This window comes from Aedes albopictus, chromosome 2 (assembly GCF_035046485.1).
Source record: "Aedes albopictus strain Foshan chromosome 2, AalbF5, whole genome shotgun sequence".
Lineage (NCBI taxonomy): Eukaryota > Metazoa > Arthropoda > Insecta > Diptera > Culicidae > Aedes > Aedes albopictus.
In genome coordinates, this window is record NC_085137.1 from 103,047,062 (window position 1) to 103,071,170 (window position 24,109).

At 38.7% G+C, this 24,109-nt stretch overlaps 1 protein-coding gene and 1 long non-coding RNA gene across 8 annotated transcripts in view; both read right to left on the minus strand.

The window, feature by feature from the left end:
• LOC109419733 (PRL-1 phosphatase) overlaps nucleotides 1–24,109 on the minus strand; it is a 207,258-nt gene that overhangs the window by 137,385 nt on the left and 45,764 nt on the right. The window lies entirely within an intron of this gene.
• On the minus strand, nucleotides 18,737–22,055 carry LOC134287685 (uncharacterized). The gene is made up of 2 exons (XR_009997451.1): nucleotides 19,558–22,055; nucleotides 18,737–19,261 (listed from the first exon to the last, which is right to left on the minus strand). It is a non-coding gene; the product is annotated as an uncharacterized LOC134287685 (long non-coding RNA).

Below are 24,109 nucleotides of genomic sequence, written 5' to 3' on the forward strand. Positions count from 1 at the left end.
GTCAATAAATATAAAAAGTAGATCAAACAGCCCAAACGACGCATTTCATCCCGACATCCCCCGCCACCCGACTAACGAACGCAATCGGAAGCACTAAATCAAATGCCATTAGATTGGATGTGGCGAGCCGGCTGGGACTAAGAGGAACTAAGAGGAAGGGGATGATTCGAAAATGTGCTGTTTTTGGGTGCTAGTAATCCTGGTCGTTGGGGGGCTTATTGTAACATTGGATTACAGTGTTTCCTCAAAAACGGTAACCGAGAAGGATCTGATCATTGTCAAAGTAAATCGGGATTGCAAAAGGCAATCTAATTTTCAGAGATGTCCTTCGAAAAAGAATTATAAACAACAAAAAAACATAACAAAACAAATCAGCGGTAAAATAGTAAATAAATTGTTCCACAGACGAGAACACAATTCTTGTAAATGTGGCATTTGTGCAAATTCCTACTATTGGGAAACATACTGTCAGTAGTATGTGATATTTCGGTATAGACTGCGTTTTATGTTTGGGAGGAGTGTGAGGCATCTACGGTGACCAGCCCTGTGGAAATGTTGGTTTATTTTTGAACTGATGGCATTTGGGTTTGACCTGGAAATTATACGTCTGGTTTCCTTTTTTTCGGTGCCATGTACCGAATTCGGTGGAAATGTTAATTCCGCTGTCGTCAGCAACAAAGCAATTGACTGTGGTTGGCTTTCAGTATGATACACAGATATTGTGGTTTAACGATTGTAATTTGAGATATGGTGCAAACGAAATACTAAGAACCATTACCTTACGTCTTAAAAATTATACACGCGAAATAGTTGATGGATTGCATGAGTCACGCGGATGGGCACTTACCTGTGAAAAGAAGAAAAAGCATGATGTTAGTTCAATATTGACATTAATTAAGAAATAATTCATTCGAAAAATACGTCACTCCTTCAAAAGAAAAAAAAATGCATGTTCCCCATTTACCCTTGCATGAAAACTAATCGAACGCGATGTCTCATTTTGATCCATTTGTGTCAACGGGTTTAAAAATAGCCTTCAGCTGGGTTATGGAGATCGATGCGGTGTAAAATGACGACGACGAGAGGTCATCCAATTTACGGCTTCGAAAGGATACAACAGAAACGATTAGTGCCTTCGTTTGATGTATATGGCATTTAAGAGACCACCATAAAAACTGAACTTTACTGTCCTTGACAGCGGGTTATCTATTTTCAATGTCTTATTTTGCTTATATCGATAGTCACTTTCTTCGTTTTTTATAACATTATTTACCTCCATCACCATGATAAGCAAATAGTGATTATCAACGATGACAATACTCATTGAGTGTGCAGGCCTGACCCATAATAACTTTATTTAGAATCGGAACTTATTTGATGGCAGCGACAAAAACGATTAGCACACTAGACAGCAAACACACGGCCTTGTAAAATGACGAATAGAAAAAATACACACTCTCCAGTGACCTGGCTACATTTAAGATATCTTATCATTGCCCATGGCAGAATCAAATCGCAGCCCAGTCGAGAGTCTTCTGAACGGATAATATTTTTAAGAACTTTGACGAAAGCTTCATAGCTTAATCACTCTAGGTCCTGAGAAACAGCAATGTACAGTTTTACTCAGTAACTGCCGCAACCTATCGGTAAAATCACCAACTAACCGGAGCTTTTCCCAAAACACCACACGTTGTGCAAGCTTGCGAAAGAAAATGCCAGCTTGTTGGTGCGTTTATCAACAATATATGTGTGGAGCGGATCTGGTGTGATGGTTAGAACACTTGACTATCACGCCGAGGACCTGGGATCGAATCCCACTCCCGACAGACTCACAAAATGTGAGTTCTTCCATCGGAAGGGAAGCAAAGCGTGGGTCCCGAGATGAACTGGCCTAGGGCTAAAAATCTCGTTAATGCAGATAAAAAAGAAGAAAAAAAACCCAGGTTAATCCACCTAGTGGTGATAGTGCCTTTCTCATCGAATATGTACTCAACATTTTTTCCGGCCATAAGCCGAAGTGTTCCTGAATCCTGAGAATACTCTAGAACGGAATAAATCTCATTTTCTTCTTTTGTCACAGTGCTCGTTGACTCGTCAATGAGGGGTGGAGTTGATGAATAATAAATGTATTTGATGAAAAAATTCTTAAAAAAAATAAGCAAAACCGCTTAAGGCCGCACGGGACGACGTGTAAGTTTTCCTATCTTCCCTCTCTTTCTAACAATTTGCATCGCGATTTCGAAGAAGCAAATATCAATTTCCACTGCACTGACGTAGCTGAAACTTTAGTCGATTGTGCACCACAAGTGAGCAAATGAACGATCAAATTTCTAGTCAATAATTTGAAGTAGAAGTTGAGATTTGCATCTTACTAGCAACAGAGCAATGGCGGACGATTCATCCACCGTCCCGTCCGGCCTTAAGGCGAAACTGGAAGCATTTCCTATTTTTTTTGGTTTTTGATTTTTTATAAAATAACGAAGCAATATTTTCAAAATCGGTTTTCGTGCACATATTGAGTATAGATCAGGGTATATTTTGATTTTGTTGCGCGGCATAAAATGTTTTTCGTTTTTGCAGAAACCATTTTTTGTCAAATTTTGTTCAAACATGGTTTCTGCAAAAACGAAAAACATTTTATACCGCGTAAAAAAAAATCAGAAGATACCCTGATCCACACTCTACATGTGCACGAAAACCGATTTTGAAAATATTGCTTCGTTATTTAATAGTACATCAAAAACCAAAAAATGAGGAAAGGCTTCCAGTTTCGCCTTAACTCATCGGTTTTGATAAAAAAAAACTTCTGGAAGACTCTAATTTCACTTTAAAATTGATAAATCTATTGGTTTATTTATTTGTGCACTTCTTCAAGATGTTGAATTCCGACCAAAATTTCCAAGGGGGACCCCTCTGGACTTAAGAGAAAATCAAAATTTGTGTCAGCCTTATTCAAAAAAGCAAGAATTTTATCATAGCCTTAATTGAATTTGGAAACTTATTGATGGCTCATATTCCGACGCTATGTTAAACGTATAGGCTGAGCTGAAAAATATCAAATCTCTCAGTTGCCTGCTTGACCACCTTCACTAGCACTGGATGCCGATCATTATCAAGACATTTCGGCATTTTTTTTTTCTGCGCACTTAAGCCTATATTGTATTATCATTAGTTATAAGATTCATGTAAAATTTGACAAAAAAAAAGTGCAAGCAAGCGAAATTTCCCCTATTAAAGCCCATTCAAATTTCTACCGTGTTACAGAGCGCGAGGACTCAACCAGTTGCATCAAAATTGTTCGCAGTAATTTTAGACGCAGAAGGGCATTGGTGCTATAAAATTTAAATTTTTCCATACAACGTTGATCCATCCTACACGGTCAGAAAATTCACTCATTTTCGAGCTAAAGTGGGACAACTCAAAATTGAGTAAATTTTATTTCCTGCGATAGCGCTGGCCCAAGTGCGAAAATCTCACCAGTTTAAGCCGTATAATATTCTTGATGATGCGAAGAATATTATACGGCTTAAACCAGTTGGATTTTTGCACTTGGGCCAGCGCTATCGCTGGAAATGCAATTTACTCATTTTTTGAGCTGTTCCAGTTTAGCTCAGTTTTGTGTGAATCTTACTCATTTTAGAGTAACATTTTCTTAGCGTGTACTGTAAAATGACGCCTCAGGAATCTAAAACGATGTAATTTGACAAGATCGCTTAAATTTTTATCAAGATTTTGTTCTTTTACACATATTAATCGCTTGCATCGATTTTGTTCACCTGCGTAATTTCAGCAATGGATCCAACCCTGATTCTGCAACACTGCCGGTAATCTACAGTGTGGTCAGAGACTATTTTCTTGCTGCCCGTGTAACTGGTTAACGAACATTTTTGATGATTTGATGTTTCGCATGCATGGGTTTGGTTTTGTTTTTTAATTGGTCACTTCCGATGGGATACCTGGAACCGGTTCCGGAACACAACCGGTTTAGATACGGTATGAATCTGTTTTCTTGCTTACCGTCTGGTTATCGAAAAACCCCGCTCTTCCATGTGGCACATGGGCTTAGTTCACTTTTTTAATTGACCACTTCCAGCGGGACAGCTGGAACCGGTTCCGGAACACAACCGGTTCAGATATAGTCTGAAACTATTTTTCTGCTTACCGTTCATCTGGTTATCGAAAAAGCCGCTCTTTGATGTGTCGCATGCCTGGGTTTGGTTCACTTTTTTAATTGGCCACTTCCGGCAGGACATCCAAAACCGGTTCCGGAATACTACTGGTTCAAACATGGTCTGAAACTATTTTCCTGCTTACCGTTCAACTGGTTATCGAAAAAGCCGCTGTTTGATGCGTCGCATGCCTGGGTTTGGTTCACTTTTTTAATTGCCCAATTCCGGCAGGACATCCGGAACCGGTTCCGGAACACTACCGGTTCAAACGAGATTTGAAACTATTTTCCTGCTTACCGTTCATCTGGTTATCGAAAAAGCCGCTCTTTGATGTGTCGCATGCCTGGGTTTGGTACACATTTTTAATTGGCCACTTCCGGCAGGACATCCGGAACCGGTTCCGGAATACTACCGGTTCAAACATGGTCTGAAACTATTTTCCGGCTTACCATTCAACTGGTTATCGAAAAATCCGCTATTTGACGTGTCGCATGCATGGGTTATGTTCACTTTCTTATTTGGCCACTTCCGGCGGGACACCCGGAACCGGTACTGGAACACTACCGGTTCAGATATAGTCAGAGACTATTTTCCTTCATCCCGTTCATCAGATAATCGAAAATGCCGTGGTTTGATGGGTCGCATGCATGGGTTTGTTGCATTTTCATATCTGGCCCCTTCCTGGGGTACCGGTCCGGAACACCTAAATGGCCATAACTCCGGAACGGCTGGACCGATCTGAACCATTTTTAATAAGAAACAATGGGACAATGTACCCCGTCGAATGAACCATCGGTCGTTGAAATCGGTTCATATTTACTATCTAAAAATGAGGTGACCTTTTTGTACACATACACACATACACACGCACACACATACATACACACACACATACATACACACAGACATCATCTCAACTCGTCGAGCTGAGTCGATTGGTATATAACACTTGACCCCTCCGGGGGCTCTATCAAATTTTCGTTTTTGGAGTGAACATATAGCCTTTCGGTACACCTTGGTGTACGAGAAAGGCAAAAAGATAGGGAAGTGGGAACCATCTCTTATAATAATATATATTAGAGGCTTTTAGGATGAACACATTTAGTAATTTTTGTGTGGTATTGTTAATTTGACTTATTTTCCTTTATATGGATGAAAATGTCAATAGGGGGATTCACTTAAGAGTGAAAACTGATTAAACGTCGCGATCACCAAGGCAATCTTTGATCATTTCATTCTTTTTTCAACTTTTTTGTGAAGCTGCCTATCCCAAACATTGTATCCATCCGCTGAACATATCTGTTTCAATATTCATTTTGAGAAAGTACCAATGAAAGCAGCTTACTTAAAAGGCAGTCCGAAACCTTATGTGAACTTTCTAACTACTAAACTTAAAGCTTAAAAATGAAGCTGCTTAAAAGACAACAGTGCATCCTCTAACAAGTTGTTTACTTATAAAGTACCCTCTTGGGGGCTGTTCACAAATTACGTTCATTATGGCCAAAGTCTACGCTCCAGAAAAAAATTAACAATTGTGTATGGACAAAAGTTTACAGAGGATTGGGGAGCCTGAGATGGGAAATCTTTGGTCTACGTGGTTTATGAACAGCCCCTTATCCGATGTTTCGGTAACTTGGGTAAGGATAACCTTGAGCTGTCTTGAGTTTAATTCTTTGGGCCTACAAGCATAATTAGTTATTATCTGAAGCACTATGAACAAAGTTCATGCTCATAGAGTTTTATGCATCTATGTTCAATCAAGTGCGTTCAACCAAGCCCTTGCACAAGGGAGGACTTTTGGGGGTTGAACCCCTCCCATTGCTGATGTTCCGTACACTAGGCTCCGCTCTTTACCAAAATTAGTAAAAATCCCTGCCTTGACGCCTTTTCTGTGCACGGGCCTGCGTTCCGTTCAACTGTTTAGGTTCTGCAAGAATTCTTTTGAGCATAGGTCATCGAATATACCAATATCTTTCGCTGTATTGCGTTTAAGATTGTACTCAGAGCATCTGGATTCCACTGACTGGCAACACCTTCAAACCGCACAGAAAACCTCCATCAGATCCCCGTAAACTTAGTTTTAATTTATCAGACAAAAAACTCCTGGAGTCCCCGAAATCCTCTAAAATACCTTGAAAGCATCCGTAGACTCCGTTTAAACTTTTTTGAAGCCTCCTAAAGAGATGGCTTGAAACCCATCGGAAACCCCAGCATACTTCCTTTACATTTTAATGAAGCCCCGTAAAACCCCCTGAAGCCCCGTGGAGCCTTCTAAACTCTCATGAAATCTATTAAAACGCCTTGAAACGTTTTTAATCCCTTCTAGAAACCCCTGATGCCCGTAGATTTTTCCCTCACTTCACTGAAGCCCGCAGCAACCCTCAAAACTTCTAGAAATGCATAGAAACGGTTTGAAACGCTTTAGAAACCCAATTTAAGATCTCCTTAGTCTTCTCCTAAAACGTAAACCTTACAAGAGTCCCCTGGAGCCTCAAAAATCACTGAAATGCCTTTTAACCCCTCATAATTTCATTATTTATTCCAACAGGACCCCTAAGCTTGCTTTAAACTCTACTGATGCACCCCGAAACCCCCAGGAGCTCCGAGACCTATTGAAATCTACTTGATCAACTTGAAACCTCCCAAAAATCATACCAGAGATCCCTGTTAACTTCCTTTAAACTCTCCTGAAGGCTTCCAAAACCATCAGAAGATCCCTGAATTCCCCTGAAACACCTTCAAACACCTTGTAATCCCTTTGCAACCCCAAGAAGTATCCTGAAACGACTTGAAGATCCTTTCAAACCTTCTACAGCTATTCAGAAAGTTCCTGAAGCCCCCTGAAACACCTAGAAATTACCTAAAATCTATATGCACTCCCAATCAAAAGTTTGGGGTCACCCCCTAAAAAACATGGAGATATGGGCCTAAAAAAATGACATGTTTTTGAGGGGGTGACCCCCAACTTTTGATCGGGAGTGTATATATAAATGAATTTCTGTCTGTCTGACCGTTATGCATTTGGAAACTACTGAACCGATCGGCGTGAAATTTTGGGTGTGGTTATTTTGGGGACCGGGGAAGGTTCTTAGCCTGGTGTGAGACCTCTCCGGTCTCTGGACGGCGGGCTCCCATACTAGTCCCGTCATAAAACACAGTAGGCAAGCAGTACGACGTTTGCCGGGACAGCTAGTGACTTATAAAGCCTGAAAGTCTCTCCAATCCTTGCGGAATTCTCTTTGAAGCCTCTGAAGACCCCTAATATCCTCTGCATACCCTTGAGAAACTTTCCGAAGTAACTTGGGACGGTTTTTCGGAATGCTCCACAAGCCAAATAGACTCCGAGCCATCATGAATACTCCATTTTCACAATTCCATCTCTCCTTCGGCTTAGATGCCAACCTCTCAACACGGTCGGAGTCAATTTGGCTTTCTCTTCCGCAGAATTGTTACCTGTTCTGTGGCTTAGTTGGATAAAGCGCCTGTTTAGTGAATACGGAGTCGTGCGTTTGGATCCCACCAAAACGCAAAACAATTTCATCTTTCAATTTGTCAATTAATCAATGTGTCTTCTAATTTTCAAGTTTTTGCCAGTGCGTTTCGACGTACCGGCAAATTGGTACAAGCCTGTACAAAGTAACATAAACATGTGTCTCTTTGTAAAATCTCGTTACAATTATACCATATTTAGTTGAAATGTCCGATTTTAGTTGAAATGACCGATTTTAATGACACATCAAACTACGGCATTTTCGTTAACTTGGTGAACGGTAAGCAGAAAAATGATCTTAGACCATATCTGAACCGGTAGTGTCCCGAAACCGGTTCCGGGTGCCCCGCCGGAAGTGGCCAAACATAAAAGTGAACTAAACCCATGCATGCGACATATCAAACCGCGGCATTTTCGATAACCTGATGACCAGTGAGCAGGAAAATATTATCAGACCATATAGGAACCGGTAGTGTTCCGGGACCGGTTCCAGATGTCTCACCGAAGGTGGCCAAGTATAAAAGATACCCAAACCTATGCATGCGACTTATCAAATAGTGTCTTTTTTGATTTCTTGATGAACAGTAAGCACGAAAATATTCTCAGAACATATCTGAACCGGTAGTGTTCCGGAACCGGTTCTGGATGTCCCACAGGAAGTGGCCAAATATAAAAGTGAACTAAACCCACGCATGCGACACATCAAACCGTGTATTTTTCAATAACCCGATGAACAGTAAGCAGGAAAACATTCTCAGACATGTTCTCAGACCATATCGGAACCGGTAATATTCCGGAATTGGTTCCAGATGTCCCGCCGGAGGAGGCCAAGTATAAAAGTTAACCAAACCTATGCATGCGATATATCAAATAGCGGCTTTTTCGATATCCTCATGAACAGTAAGCAGGAAAATATTCTCAGAACATATCTGAACCGGTAGTGATCAGGAACCGGTTCCAGGTGTCCTGCCGGAAATGGCCAAATATAAATGTGAACTAAACCAATGCATGCGACACATCAAATCGCGGATTTTCAGATATCTTGATTTATCAAAAAAGTTTCCTGCCATATTTGGGACAACCGGTAGTGTTCCGCAACCGATTACGGGTGCCCCACCGGAAGTGGTCAACATTAAAGAGAACCAAACCCGTAAATGTGACACGTAAAATGACTTTTTAGATAACCTGATGAACGGAAAAAAATCATAGATCATACTTTGGAAAATCAATAGTGTGCCGAAACCGGTTTAAGGTGTCCCGCTGGAAGTGGTCAAATGTAAAACAGAACTAAACGCATGCACGCAGCACATTAAATAACGGCTTCTTCAAAAACGCGAAGAACGGTCAGCAAGTAAACAGCCTCAGGCCACATTTTAGACTACCGGTAGTGTTCCGGAAGCAGTTTCGAGTGTTTCGCTGGAACTGGCGAAATGCACAAATGAACCACACCTATGCATGCGGTACATCAATTCGCGACTTTTCAGGTAAACTAATTAACAATTTGCATGACACTAGTCTAAACCACATCAGGGACAAACGGTAAGTGGTAAAATGTAAACCGAAAGTGGTAAAATGTGAAAATGAACCAAACTCATGCGTGTGGTACCTTAAAACCACGCTAATTCGATAATGATCGCAGTTAAATTACCAGGGTAAACTTAAATTCGATAAACTAACTCTATTTTAGTATTTGTTTAGATTGTAGAATTTATTTTTGAATACCAATCCTACAGGTACTGTGGTACGAATTAATAGCTTGTTGATTTTACGAAGTTCACTGTGGTTGATCACCAAACGGATCAGGTGTCGGAAAGCACCAAATTTGAACTTCCGGAAATAACAGCTGTACGAGGAACCACTGCGGATGTGAGTAACAGCACAATATCGAATCATTCATATTTACAGAGTATTGCACTGCTACATTTGATCATTTTTCAATTCGATAAATGTCGAATGAGCGGGGTACGAATTATAAGTGTTGTATTTAAGAATAATGAATATGCTGTGTTTGACCGTACATCAAATAGCAGCTTTTTTGTTATCACGATGATCAATTCGTAAGAACACATTTAAGACAACCGGTAGTGTCTCGAAACCAATTCTGAGTGTCCCACTGGAAGTGGTTAAATGTAAAAGTGATCTATACCCAACCCATACATGAGATAAATCAAATCGTGGTTTTAGGTAACCATATGAACGTTAGTAATACAATGATCTCAGATTATATATGGGAGACCCGGTAGTGCCCTGGAACCTGTTCCGGTATCGCATCGAAAGTAACCAAATGTACCATGTGACACATCACATCTCGGATTTTTTAATAACCTGAGGAACGGTTAACTAGAACGAGTGGCTCATACCATATTAGAGACTACCGGTAGGGTTGCACAACCAGCGTTTGGTGCTTCGCCAGAACTACGGAAGTAAATAAAATCAATGCAAGCGATAAAAATGTGTAAGAGAACAAAATCTTGACAAATTAAATCCACATACACTATCTATCGTTCTTGTTTTCAACTTGAGCTTGAGCTTTGGAACTTGAGCTTGATTGACCGCCCGCAGTTGCTACTCCAGTATCGCCAGATCAGCTACACTCACACAAGGCACCAATGAGATAGCTACTTTGGACTAACAGGCATCTTCAGTGTGTGAGCGTTGGTGGTCTTGTATTTTTAGGCGACAATGGCGCCTGCTGCGTCTGGTTGCAGGTCAATGGGGAAGGGGAGGGAAGTGATGATTGCAATCGCTTGCCCACATCAGGCCGTTGAATCCTCTGCGCCTGCACAGGGTCATGCGGATGTTTGTGTGTTGGTGGGAAATGTTTATTTTTGACACATGGATTGGTACAAGGGTGCCAGGTGTCAGTGGGTCGATCCCCACATCACCCGAGGAACCACCTCTTGGGTATCTGTTGCAGATTTTCTCATTCTATAAAAAAAAAAGGTGCCAGGCGTAAAGCGATAAATTGTGTGAAGATTACTGTGAAGCGGCACAGTCCGCTTGGTTGCATAACTTGTAGGCGTAATATGATAGATTGACACTGTGCTGAGATGAAAGTTGGAAGGAAGGGAAACGGCTTTTATTCAATCCGTTTCTGGTTCAAGGGATCGCTACGAACATACGAATATACATGAGATGTATAAGTAGGAGAGAAAGAGTGAGAGAGAAAGTAGATAGAAATATACAAAGTAGGAGGAAAGGGACGAGCCAGGGATTGAACCCAGGACCTTCTGCATATGAATCAGAAGCTATAGCCACTAGACTACCAAGCTCGTCTTATCTATCGTTCTTGTTTTCAACTGTCATTAAAATATAGCCTAAAATGTGCAGAAAAAACTTTGTCGAAGACCGCAAAGTGATCAGTGATTGTGTATAAAGTTATATCTTAGCTTGTTAGTATCGTCTTGATATTGATCAGTCTCTAGTGCTAGTGAAGGTGCTCAAGCATTCAACTGAGAAGTCTGATATTATTTAGCTCTGCTTATACGTTGAACACATGGTTGAACATAACGTCGGACTATGTGCTATCATAAGTTTTCAATTCAATGATGGCTTTGATAAAATTCTTGCATTTCTTAAAAAAAAATATCAGGATTCAGGAACACTTTGACTTTCGTCGACGGAAAGATCGTGAACATATTCGACGAGAAAGGCACTATCACCACCAGGTGGATTAATTTGGGTTTTTTATTCAATTGCCGCATCCATAAACTCGCTTATTGAAGACCACTTCTACTTCCCAGTGCTCGTTTGTAAAATTTGTGGTGGACATAAGGGAGCATCTATTTATTATGTAACGCTAAATTCGACATTTTTGGACTCGGTGGTTGGTTCATTTTAGGATCTGACGGCCTCCATAATGTGTTTTTGTATGATAACTCCAACTTTTTTGTATGAGTCGTAACGCTAGGCTGTATTCCCTATTCCCTTGAAGCGTTACGTAATTTATTAAACCCTATCTCCTGAAGCGTTACGATTTTTGGGGACAGCGCGCAATGAACGTTGAAAACTTAAAATCGTTTTTATGCGTAAATGTTGGGAAATTTCGATATTTATACAGCGGGTTGCACTAAGCTTTCCAAAGATCAAATTAAGTATGTACTAATTTTGAAATCATATCACGATGAGATATTGAGCAGATATTTGACAACTTTTTGAATATCTCATCAATATCATATTAAGATATGACATCAAAATTTGATCGTTTTAAGCTATGATTATAATATTCACGTCTACCCCCAGGAAGCAAAAAAAAAATCGTTGAACATTTTCAAAAATCTCTATATTCTCTATTTTCGAACCGGTTTGTCTGATTGATGAGTTGTCTCCAAGTGTAGAATTAGCATAAGTTAAAATACAAAGAAATAAAAATTAAAAAAAAAGTTGTCTTCAGCAATAGTTTATACAATTCATGCGACTATGTGAGCAACCGAAACTGTACCGCGCTCGTGCTGTATACGACGAGCGAGGTTTTATGGTAGTGTTGTATTTTTTACAACAGCGCGTCCTGAAGGGTTAAACATATTTGTATTCATTATTTTATTGAAAATGAAATCAATTGTTTCAGAGGTTTTTCTTTATATTTTTTGATATGTTATACCGGATATGTTCACTGCACTGAAATTTGAAGAAAAAATGGTAATTTTCGGTGGAAATGCCCTACATGATTTTCGTTCACAATGTTTTCAGTATACCAGCCAGATATCCTTCACTCGTTCGAGCGTTTTCAGTATCCGACTAGTACCCTAAAGCAACATGCAAAAGCGAAGAAACATCACAATTTTCGGAAATTCAATAGGCAGTGAGCGAATCAATTCAAAACGACGTCTGCACACCGCACCATGCATTTTTTTTTGTCGGTGCCCAGGTACGCACACTTTCGAACGCAGCAGACATCATCACCGAAAAATCGCCAGATGCAGCAGGGATGTTGTAGCTTCCCTGGCTGCTGCTGGTAGTATGGCAGCTCAAAAGAAGGGGTCGCCGAAACTCTCAGCCTCAGGTCGTTGTTGTGGACTGGCGGCGAGTAAACACACGCAAAAGAGAACGAACAGGGGCATTGGAGCAAGGCGGCGCGGTACGGTATCTGTCTAGACGAATAAAAAATGTGATGTAATTCGACTGCTTCGGCGAAGTTGGATCGGTTTGTTGAATGGAAGCGGCGCAGCAGCACCGCGATTCAGTGAACTGGAATGAATGGTTATTGTGTGGGATTCGCGGGAGGGAAATGTGATTTCGGTGGAAGAGATTCAGATTTTCGGCGGAAGATAACGCCTCTACATCGAACTGTGTACTCAGTGGCTTCATTTCCATAAATGATTTTGGTTCAACAATCGATGCAGACTTTTCAACTCATTGCACTGTTCTGCGATGGAAAAGAAAGCGAAAAAAAAAATCAGAACAGTAGAAGTTCTGAAATTGACTGACATCCTCACTGGTTGTGCATAGTAGATTATTTGCAATTTAAGAAAAAAAAAACACAAATAGAATTCAATTTACTTTGCCCAAAACTCCTTGCTTCACCTTTGAGTGCTTTAGTAATTCGATATTTTTTAAATCTTGTTTTCCAATGTAACTGCCACGCTGTACAACTTTGAGAACGGTAGCTTTGCAATCCTCATCCGAGGAAAAAGTTATTGAGGTCAATCTATTTAATCCCTCAATCCCAAACGAAAAATTATTCCATTAGTTACGTCGACAGGATAGCAACACAATTCCCTTTCAGGCTTGGATGGTACTACTATACTAGAAATGGTTTTGTAGTGCTCGGTAAATGATTCATACAGCAGTTTTCGTCACTTTTTAAACCCATTTCATGGTAGGATTGTATTTCCTGGTAAGGATCATATTTTTATGTTGTATTCTGGTTTTTATTTCGTTTTCTTGTGAACACTGTTATGATCAAAAACAGATAGCTAGCGTCAGACCTTAATGACCCTCGATTGGGTTAAATAATCAATAAAAAAATTAAAAATATAAAAAAATATTTAAAAAATAAATAAAAAAAAGCTTAGCTAGAATAGATACATCTCTAGATTTTTTCATGACAGAATTCCAAAAGTAGAAATGAAAAAAGTTATGATGAGAGTAATAACTGTTGTTTGATAATTCAATCATTTAGAATTTGATGTTCCGAATATTTCTGTTTGCTTATAGATATTTTGAGTGGCGCAATCGCAGCATCTAATAGAAGGTGCTATCTGCTAAAAATTTAAATGCAAGATAAAATGTCAGATGAAAGCGTTCTGGTTTTATATTTTTTTCCATTCGCGTCTGCTATACATTTCGCTGGAAATTTATTTTGCCTGAAGCGTTCAATTTACTCGGTGGTGGGTTCATAGCCGTCATCGTCCTAGTCGTCCTTGTCGTGGTTTTCAACATTTCCTGATGGATTTTGCCATACGTACAGTAGTGGATGCTGGGAAATGTCCCCGTACGGGAACAGGTGCATCAATAGCTGAGAGGTGAGTGAAGATGCCTCTTTCAGTGTTCATGTATGTAGTAGGTACGATCCATGGCGACCATGGATGCTCGTTTCGGCGAAACCACTTCGAGGAAAGGTGGATCACATCAGCATCAGATGGTTCTACAAACATTCCCACGAATATGTGAATGTGTGTCTTTGGTAAACTGAACTGGGAGTTTGTTTTAGAGAGCGGTGGGTGATCCACGCTTGATACGACAAGCGGAAAATGGTCTTCTTCTTCTTCTTGGCGTAACGTCCTCACTGGGACAAAGCCTGCTTCTCAGCTTAGTGTTCTATTAGCACTTCCACAGTTATTAACTGAGAGCTTCCTCTGCCAATGACCATTTTGCATGCGTATATCGTGTGGCAGGCACGAAGATACTCTATGCCCAAGGAAGTCAAGGAAATTTCCTTTACGAAAAGATCCTGGACCGACCGGGAATCGAACCCGTCACCCTCAGCATGGTCATGCTGAATACCCGTGCGTTTACCGCCTCGGCTATATGGGCCCGAGCGGAAAATGGTCTAGACAGCAAAGAATGGTGTGCAACCTTGATGCTCCGGGCGATGGAACATTTATGATGCAGTTGAAAAATGTCACAACGAATGTATTATTCTCTTCGCGACTAGTCTGGGGAAAGTTTTCCGCTAGAGGAGAGAACTGCGATGCAAGGTAAAAAATTTATTGGATATTAAAATGGAATACTGTCCGAAACTGCTACACTATATTTCAACTTCTGACATCACCAATTACCGGAGACCATGTTCTCATAAACAAATAGAAAACTTTGTGCCGTGCAGTATTCCGCCAATTGGCGCAAACAAACAGCCAGTTTCATCCAGTCTCCACTCCGCGAAAATTCATAAGCGTAAATTTAAACCTAATTACCGAGTTTCAACTTTGCTAATTCCGCATCACCTCGAATAATGCACAGTGGCCGGGGACTGACCAAAAGTCGAAAAAATGCCGTTTTCTCCATCCTTCAATATTTTCTTTCTATTGATTAGTTATTTTCATGTTTTAAGATTACCCACAGTTCATTTTACTTTAGTTTTTGAGAACGCTAGTTTAAGAAAAAAGACAATGTGAAGATAATCGCGTTTAAATCTGCGCGCTAAGCCTCACGCCCATGGAGGTTACGCGATACAATCGGCTGTACCTTCGTTTTAGTTGTACAATCTTTATTAAAATTGAAATCCCTCTCAAAGTATGTGAGCCCTTCAAGTATTTGTTCTCAATTTATAGCATACTGTACTGCAGTAAACTGGTGTAATCACAGGGTAGGAGAATATATGTTTACAACAAGCTTATATACCATTTCTTACGTTTGGCCATCTTTTGCACGAAGTGCCTCCACTGTGCAATGGCACGGTGGATTCGTGGTAGCCGTTTTTTAGCGGGATATAGTATTTAGTAGGTCTTCCTACTCCATATAGAAACTATGAGTTGGGGGACTTATACGAGGGCAGCGTGCACGTGTCGCTGAGTGTTTTTTTTTTTCGAAATTGAAGGAGTTTCATAATAACAGTCAAGTAGAATAACACACACACACACACCAAAATTCGATTTGGGATTTCAGCAAAATGATTTGCTGAACTACAATCAGCAAACATGCACTTTACTGAAAACATCAGTAGTTTGGATTTATTTGCTGAAATCCAGTAAACTGGTTCGGTTTACTGAAGTTTCAGCAAACTCGTCTGCCGCCAGCTACATCGGCCACCTGTCAAAATAGAAAACACTGTTGGCGTTGTGCATGCCACCTACTTTCGCAGAGTTGTATTCGTATTATAAAATATGGGTAAACGATAGTTTAATACGTTTTTTTCAACGAAATGCAGTGTGTAATGAAACAACAGTTTCCTGTGCTTCGCTTTTTGGGTATTATTGTAAGGTAGGTATTCAAATTCCTAACGATAACTTTTAACTTTAATGTCAACAATGTCTTTTCTGAACTACAGGTACTACTCCAGAGAAAAAATCGCTCAATTGGAGACATCCGGGAGAAATGATCCACGAGTCCAGCGTCTTTATTCGTCCTGGATGTTTTGCTATCCGGTTCTGCAACCATACGTGAAGAGCATAATCTTATATATTGGAAAAAAATAGGAAAAAAATGCCGCCCGGTTTCTGTGACCCGTTGCATTTAATCCCATTTATTGCGTTTTCGACGTATACTGCTGATCAATATTGGATTTGAATTGAATGAAATAAATAAAATTGACAAACATTAGTTATATTGAATCGATTTTATAAAAATTAAATCCTGAATTTTCTTTTTGTTTTGCTTTTTCTGCTGAAAACTTTCAGCAAAGCGGTGCCGAACCGCGCGACGGTTGAATTCACTGAAGTTTCAGCACATTTTGCTGATCATTCAGTTAACCGATGACAACCGCGATGACAGCTGAAATTGCTGAAAATTTCAGTAGTTTTTTTTTTACTGAATGGATTGCTGAAATTACAGCTCGGCAAAATTCAGCAAAACTTTGCTGGTTATCAGCGAAAAAAATTTGGTGTGCACGTATTGGTTTGCTATGTATACTTGTATACTATTGCGACTAACTCACGTAGACAGTCCTACAGAGTCTGCACTACGTCAGCATGCAAGAAGAAGGTTAAAACATGGACAACCCAACCAACAATCACAAGCCACAAACAAACAGGCATGCTAAATATTTGCCTTATAATAGTAATGATAGCTGATCTAAAATTATGCTGTACACATTGCCCTACAAATGCTTTTTCAATTAAAAAAAATAGCCAATGTTTAACCTTTCGTATCGGTATTAACAATGATAATTTAAAGCAGTTTTCAAAAAATAGTTCAACAAGACTTTTTCCGCTTATTGTTAAGCTTATGTACAAATTAGCACATGTATATGTAAAATGTGTTTTTCATAAGTCGACTACGCGCTTTCGTTTCATCGTACTTCGACTTAGAGTACAAGGTAAAAACACATATTTTTACTGAACAGTAGCTAATTCACCACTGCTGAATAGGAGTCGAAGTGGGATCATTATTAAGCCACGGGAAGTTTATGCACTTCGGGAGTTTAAGTGCCTCAATTCATCATCTCTAGGATGGCGCAGATAGGAAGGCATACGGCTGGCAATCGACGGCTCGTATCGAATCTTGATTGGATAAATTTATTTGTAATTATTATTTAATAATGATTGTTCATAGCTTCCGACGACTGCCTCTCTTTTTTTAATAACTGAAACTTGTTCTGATCGTAAGAACAGTATGATAGTATAATTTAATAAATTTTCTTTATAAACCTTAGCAGGTACTTCTGAAACAATGGTTGATGAAGGTTTTGTAATGGCAGGCAAAAATGTTGCTGGTTATTAGGCTGAAGTACGTTAGGCCAAGGTATGTAAGGCTGAAGTACATCAAGCCAAAGAGTTTATTACTCTAGGAAGATGGCTTTCCAGTCTTGACAAAAATAAAAATACTGCAAAGTGAATTTGTCCGTCATTCCCGTTCATCACAAGCAGAAATGCCAGATATACAGTTTTTTTGGTATTATACAGTTTTTTTCCTTTTTAAAATGTGATACATATTTCTCCAGGAAGCATTAAATTTGAAGTTATTTCCAAATTATTTTTTTTTAATTTCTGCCTAAACTTTAAACAATTTATGTACATTTTCACACATGGTTTAGAAAAATAAATACCAGTAAAAATTAGGAACCGTACAAAAGTAGTACATTTTTATTAGTTTCTATTAAAATCTAGGACTTCTTCTCTTCTTCTTTTATGGCTCTACGTCCACACTTGGACTTGGCCTGCCTCGCTTCAACTTAGTGTTCTTTGAGCACTTCCACAGTTATTAATTGAAGGGCTTTCTTTGCCTGCCATTGCATGAATTTGTATATTGTGAGGCAAGTACAATGATACACTATGCCCAGGGAGTCGAGAAAATTGTCTACACCGGAACGGGAATCGAACCCGCCGTCTCCGGATTGGCGATCCATAGCCTTAACCACTAGGCTAACTGGAGACCCCTAGGAAAATCTAGGACTCTTGTCCTCAAATACGGCGATACAGAAAAATCTGTATTGATACAGATTTTTGATAAAATAATCTGGCATCTCTGGTCCTCATATAACACATAAAGCACAGAGAAAGTTGAAAATCTGGCTTTGTCCCAGTCCAGATGTTACGCCAAGAAGAAGAATAATAATAATAAGAAGAAGAGAATGTTCCATCTGATATCCTTTAGGAATTGCAAGTATTTCTAGGATTTGCCCAATTACTCCATGAATTCTTTTGGTATTCCCCAAGAGTTGCTTCTGAAGTTTGAGATCCCTGTCGTAGTTTATTCTAAAATTCATGCATACATTCTTTCTGTAATTTTATTTTTTAAGGCTGGATTACCTTCATAATTCATAAATTTTTTACAAATTATCCAGGATTTTCTATTGGGTATACTTCAATAGTGCTTTCATAAAACTCCTCCAAGTTTTCCATCTGGGGGGTTACGTACAAAAGGCTGAAATTACAAAAGGCTGAATTACAAAAGGCTGAATAACGAAAGGCTGAAAATATCAAAAGGCAGAAAAAACATAAGGCTAAAATAATGATTCGACTAGTTTTCAAACGACGAGCCCATAAGCTGTCATGCTGAAGACCAGCCCAACACTAACATCACAGACAAACAGACATAACGCTCTTATTATTCATATCGTACACTGATATAACAGTCTTTTTGAAAATTTGCTAGTTGGCCGACCAACCAGCCTTGGTACTTGTATTGGTTTGCTTGAGCTTGACATTTGACGCACACTACCACTTATTGGTTAATGGTTGGCCAAACTAAACCTTTTTTGATATTAGGCGAACATGCTTCCGTTACTATATTTTACATCCGGAAGCGTTAGAACTGTTTGTCCGCGCTATGCATTATTGATCGCCTCCATAACTATGATAGTATTTCTCCAAAGAATAGCATATGTTTAAAAGAAGGTAAAATCTCTGATCACATTGTTAGCAGCTGTAATGGCAACCAATCTCAACAGCATAACTTGATAGAATGGCTCATGTTCAAAGAAGGAAAAATCTCCGATTGAAATATCATCAGTCATTTTTTATGTTCGTTGGTATGCATCATTAGCCTCTTCACTAAGCACAACCTATGACACATAGGGCCCATATAGCCGAGGCGGTAAACGCACGGGTATTCAGCATGACCATGCTGAGGGTGATGGGTTCGATTCCCGGTCGGTCCAGGATCTTTTCGTAAAGGAAATTTCCTTGACTTCCTTGGGCATAGAGTATCTTCGTGCCTGCCACACGATATACGCATGCAAAAAGGTCATTGGCAGAGGAAGCTCTCAGTTAATAACTGTGGAAGTGCTCATAGAACACTAAGCTGAGAAGCAGGCTTTGTCCCAATGAGGACGTTACGCCAAGAAGAGAGAGAGAGAACCTATGACACATATGTAGCCAATGTGGTTAGCGAACAAGTAGTCACGCGGAGAGTAACAGGTTCGATTCTCGCTCGGACCAGGAACTTTTTGTGAAGGAAAATTACTTGACTACCACGGGCATAAAGTATCTTCTTGCCTGTCACACGATATACAAATGCAAAGTGGCCATTGGCAGAGAAGGCTCTCAATTAATAACTGTAGAAATGCGTATAGAAGCTGAGAAACAGGCTTTGTCTCAGATGGGACGTTACGCCATAAAAAAGAAGAAGAAGAAGAAGTATCCTGCATTTTCGCAAATTCAGATTTTTGTGAATTCAGCCTTTTGAAATTCAGCCTTATGTTATCATCCCCATCTGGCAATCCTTCTGGAGTTTCTTCAGGGAATCTTCAAGAATTTCTTGTGTGAATTTTCTAGAGCTCCCTTCTAGAAATCTTACAAGGATTTGGGATTCTTCATAGAGATCCTTTAGGAGATCAAAATTCAACAGATGTTCCTTCTGGGAATCTGACAGAATTCCCTTGTGGGAGTCTTATAAGATTTTTTTCTATTTTCTGGAAACGTACCAGTAGTTTTTCAGGGAATTATTCTGGGGCTTCTCTGACCAGAGATGCCAGATATACAGATTTTTCTGTATCATACAGATTTTCGGCCATCCATACAGACAAGAAAAAGAGGGAAGAAAAATACGGATAAAATTGTAAGTTTTATTCAAATAAATCTAACGAAAACTTTAATAATTGCTGCTCAAACTTTAAAGAATTTATGAAAATTTGTACATTTTGACACATGTTTAGAAAAAAAACAGACAAAATTAAAAACCTTCAAAAAGTAGTACATTTTTTTTAGTTTCTAGCGAAATCTAGGGCTCCCGTTGTTGTTTGCTTTTGAGGGTGAAGCAGCGATACAGAAAACCTGTATTGATACAGATTTTCTCCGAGGAATTTCATACTTAGCTCTTGTAGGAATCGCTAAAAATACTTTTAAAGGAATTCTTGGAGAAATCTCTACAAGTAGCTTATGAGGGAGTATAGAGGAATTCACAGAAGTTATTTGAGGAGGGAATTTCTACGAATTTCTTAAGAAATCTCCGGAGGAGTTGGATTCTATGGAGAAATTCCTGGAGGAATTTCTGGAGGAATTTCTGGAGGAATCTCCGGAGGAATTTCTAGATGAATCTTTGGAGGAATTATTGGAGAAACCTCCCTGATGCCACTCCTGGTGTAATCTTAAAAGTAACTCCTGGAAAAATTCCAAAAGAAACTATGAGAGGAACCCATAAAGTTACTCCTAGAGGAGACCTAGAACGAGCTTCTGGAGGAATCCCGGGAGAAGATGCTGAAGGAAAGATTTCCCAGATAAATCTAATAAACGATAACTGGAGAAATCCCAAAAGGAATTCCTTGAGGATTCACATAAGAAACGTCCAGAGAAAACCTGGAGGAATCCCAAATAGTTGTATTTTGGAAAAAAAAAACTCCCGGGGAAATCTTAGAATGCATTCCTGTAGAAATCCTAGACCGAACTTTTGAAATAATACCGGAAGGAATTCCTGCGGGAATCTCCGAATAAATATCTGAGTGAACCCTGGTATAAAATACTACAGAAATCTCGGTTGTAATTATTGAAGGATGGATCGAAAAAACTCCTGGTAGAATCTTCAGTAGGTCGGCTCCAAAGGCACGTTCTCCTCCATTTGGAAAATTTGAGCCAAATCTAGAATCTGTAGGTAGAATCTTAGAAAACATCTTTGAAGAAAACCTTGAAGGAACTCCTAGAAGATCCCATGATATTAAATCCTGAAAAAAAACATTAGAAGGAACCCATGGAGGGATTTTTTGTAGAACTTCTAATGAAAATCTCGGAGACATTTTATGAGAATCCCCGGCAAACTCCTGGTGGATTTTCCGGTGGAACACATAGAAGAATTTCAAGAGGATTTTCTGCGTAATCCCAAAGAAAAACCTTCGTACGGAATGCCAGAAGATTCATCACAAAAAAATCCTTCGTGGATCTTCATTAAATTTCCATTAAATTTCCTGTGAAGCTTTGTCTCAGTATTTCTTCAAGAGTCCCAGCAAAATTCCTCCCACCGTAGTCCGAACTCCAATATTGCAGAATTAATAATTAGTAACCCTAGTTCTCGCTGTAATACCATACAAAGATCCCCCAGAATCCCAGCGCAATGTTTGTCATCAGTATTTTCATCTAAACGCTTTACAACTCCGTTGGAATCTAACTATCTGAATTTTCCCCAGAAGTCCACCCAAAAGTTATAAACAGGGATGCCAGATGATTTTTCCAAAAATCTGTATCAGGATTTTAGAAAATCTGTATTTGTCTGTATTTTAAAACTGTGACTGAAAGCCAAAAACACCAAGTTTCCGTAAATCCAGTCAGACCCCGTAAGAAATCTGTATGTTGCACATGTAAGTTTTTGTGACTCGAATTTTGTACGAACATTTCTATTTGCAGTAAAATTTCACTAAATGGTGTAAATAGCAGAACGTTATGATTTTGTATAGTAAAATATATATGTATATTCTTAATAGTTCTGTACTTTTACGTCGCCCAATTTTTGGGAAAAATTCTCCAGGGATTCTTCCAGGAATTTTCCCTGGGACTTTCCTGGAAGTTTCTCAAAAAATATCCTGAAACTGGTTCACGGGTTTCCGCAGAAATTCCTTCAGAAAATCCTCATGGGATTCTTTAAAGGATTAAAGAGAAAATTCCTTCAGGTATTGCTACATAAGTTATGCTTGTATTTCTTAATATATTTTTTTAAAATATTTTTGAAGAAATTCCTCCAAATTTTTTTCAGGAGTTTTTCTATAGCATTTCTCCGAAAATTTATCAATGATTTTCTCCAGGGGTTTCTCCATGAATTTCTTCTCACGTATCTTGAAAAGATGCAATTTTTATTTTATTAGATATTTTTTTTTAACAAACATTCAGAGGTTCTATCAAAAATTCAGAAACTTCCAGTTTGTATGAAGAACTAGCATAATTTAAAATACACAAAAATAGATAGACTATAAAAAATAAACTTCAAGAACCATTCCAGATATAATTGCTTAAATTTCTACCTAAAGATTTACTTCATTTTTTCAGGGATTTTTTTTTGATATTCCTCTAGAAATTCTCACAAGATTTTTCTGGAAAGTTCCTACAGGAGTTTATCCAATAGTTCCTTGAAGTATTCCTTCAGGCATTACTTTGGATTTGTTCAGACCTTTCTTCAGGATTTTTTTTTCTATTTTTTCCGAAAGATTCTCTCTACAATTGCTGCAGAACTTCAACTAATAAGCATTTTTAAAAGTTTTTTTCTAGAAATGTTTCAAGTTTTTTATTTCTTTATTGGTTCTCTAAAGAATTCTTCCAAGAAATCTCTTCATAAACTGCACAAGATTTTTTTTTATCGATGAATCTTTCAGAGGTACCTCCAGCAGTTCTTCCAAGGATCCCTTCAGAAAATCCTCCAGGGAATCTTTATAAATTCAATGAAGGATTTCTTAAAAAATTTACAAGTCCCTTTGTCTGCAATGTCTGCATTTTTAAGAGATTTCTCCAGAAATTCCTCCACGGATTTTAAAGGAATCACTGCAGAAATTTCTCAAGAATTCTTTCATTGATAGAGTTACTCCAGAAGTTTATCAAGATTTTTTTTATTTTTTCTAAAAAAAACATGAAGGAGTTTCTGCAGGAATCACTGAACGAATGTCTCAAAAAAATCTTGGATAACCCTGAGAAGAGGATTTGTGAATAATTAACTTGAAGAATGTCAGAATTTTTATTTTTTCAGGAAAATTCCATGAAGTACCTTCTCAATTTTGAAATTTTGAAGAAATCTCCGGAGGTAAATATATCTTCACATTCGAATTTCTGAAGAAATCTAAGCAGGAAATTCTGAAAGAAAGAGTAAGAGGAAGTAAAGTTAGTTGTAAGTAAAAAGAAAGTCGGGATAAGGCGAAACTGGACGCATTTCCTCATTTTTTTTTTTTGGTTTTTGTTTTTTTTATTAAATAACGAAGGTTTTTCTTATTAAAGGTTTTTTTTTATTAAATAACGAATTGGTTTTCATACGCAGTTAGAGGAGAGATCAAGCTATCTCCTGGATTTTTTCAGGTGTAAAACTTTTACCAATTTTTCAAAAACCATATTTTTTGAAATTTCATACAAAATTGGTTTCCCTAAAACTGAGAAATATTAAAAAAAAAAACCAGGAGATACCTTGGCCCTTCCTCTAACTGTGTACGAAAACCGATTTTGAAAATATTGCTTCGTTATTTAATAAAAAAAAATCAAAAACCAAAAAGTATGGAAATGCTTCCAGTTTCGCTAAGTACTGTTCTTTTTAATTCCACTAAGAATTTGCATCCTTTGACAGATTTTTTTTAAATTATTTAATTATTTCGACCTCAACTGTAAGGTCGTCTTCGGTATCTCGTACTTGACTCGACTCTAGTCAAGTCCAGTCGAGTCAAGTACGAGACACTGAAGACGACCTTACAGTTGAGGTCGAAATACGTATCTGTCAAGGGATGCAAATTCTT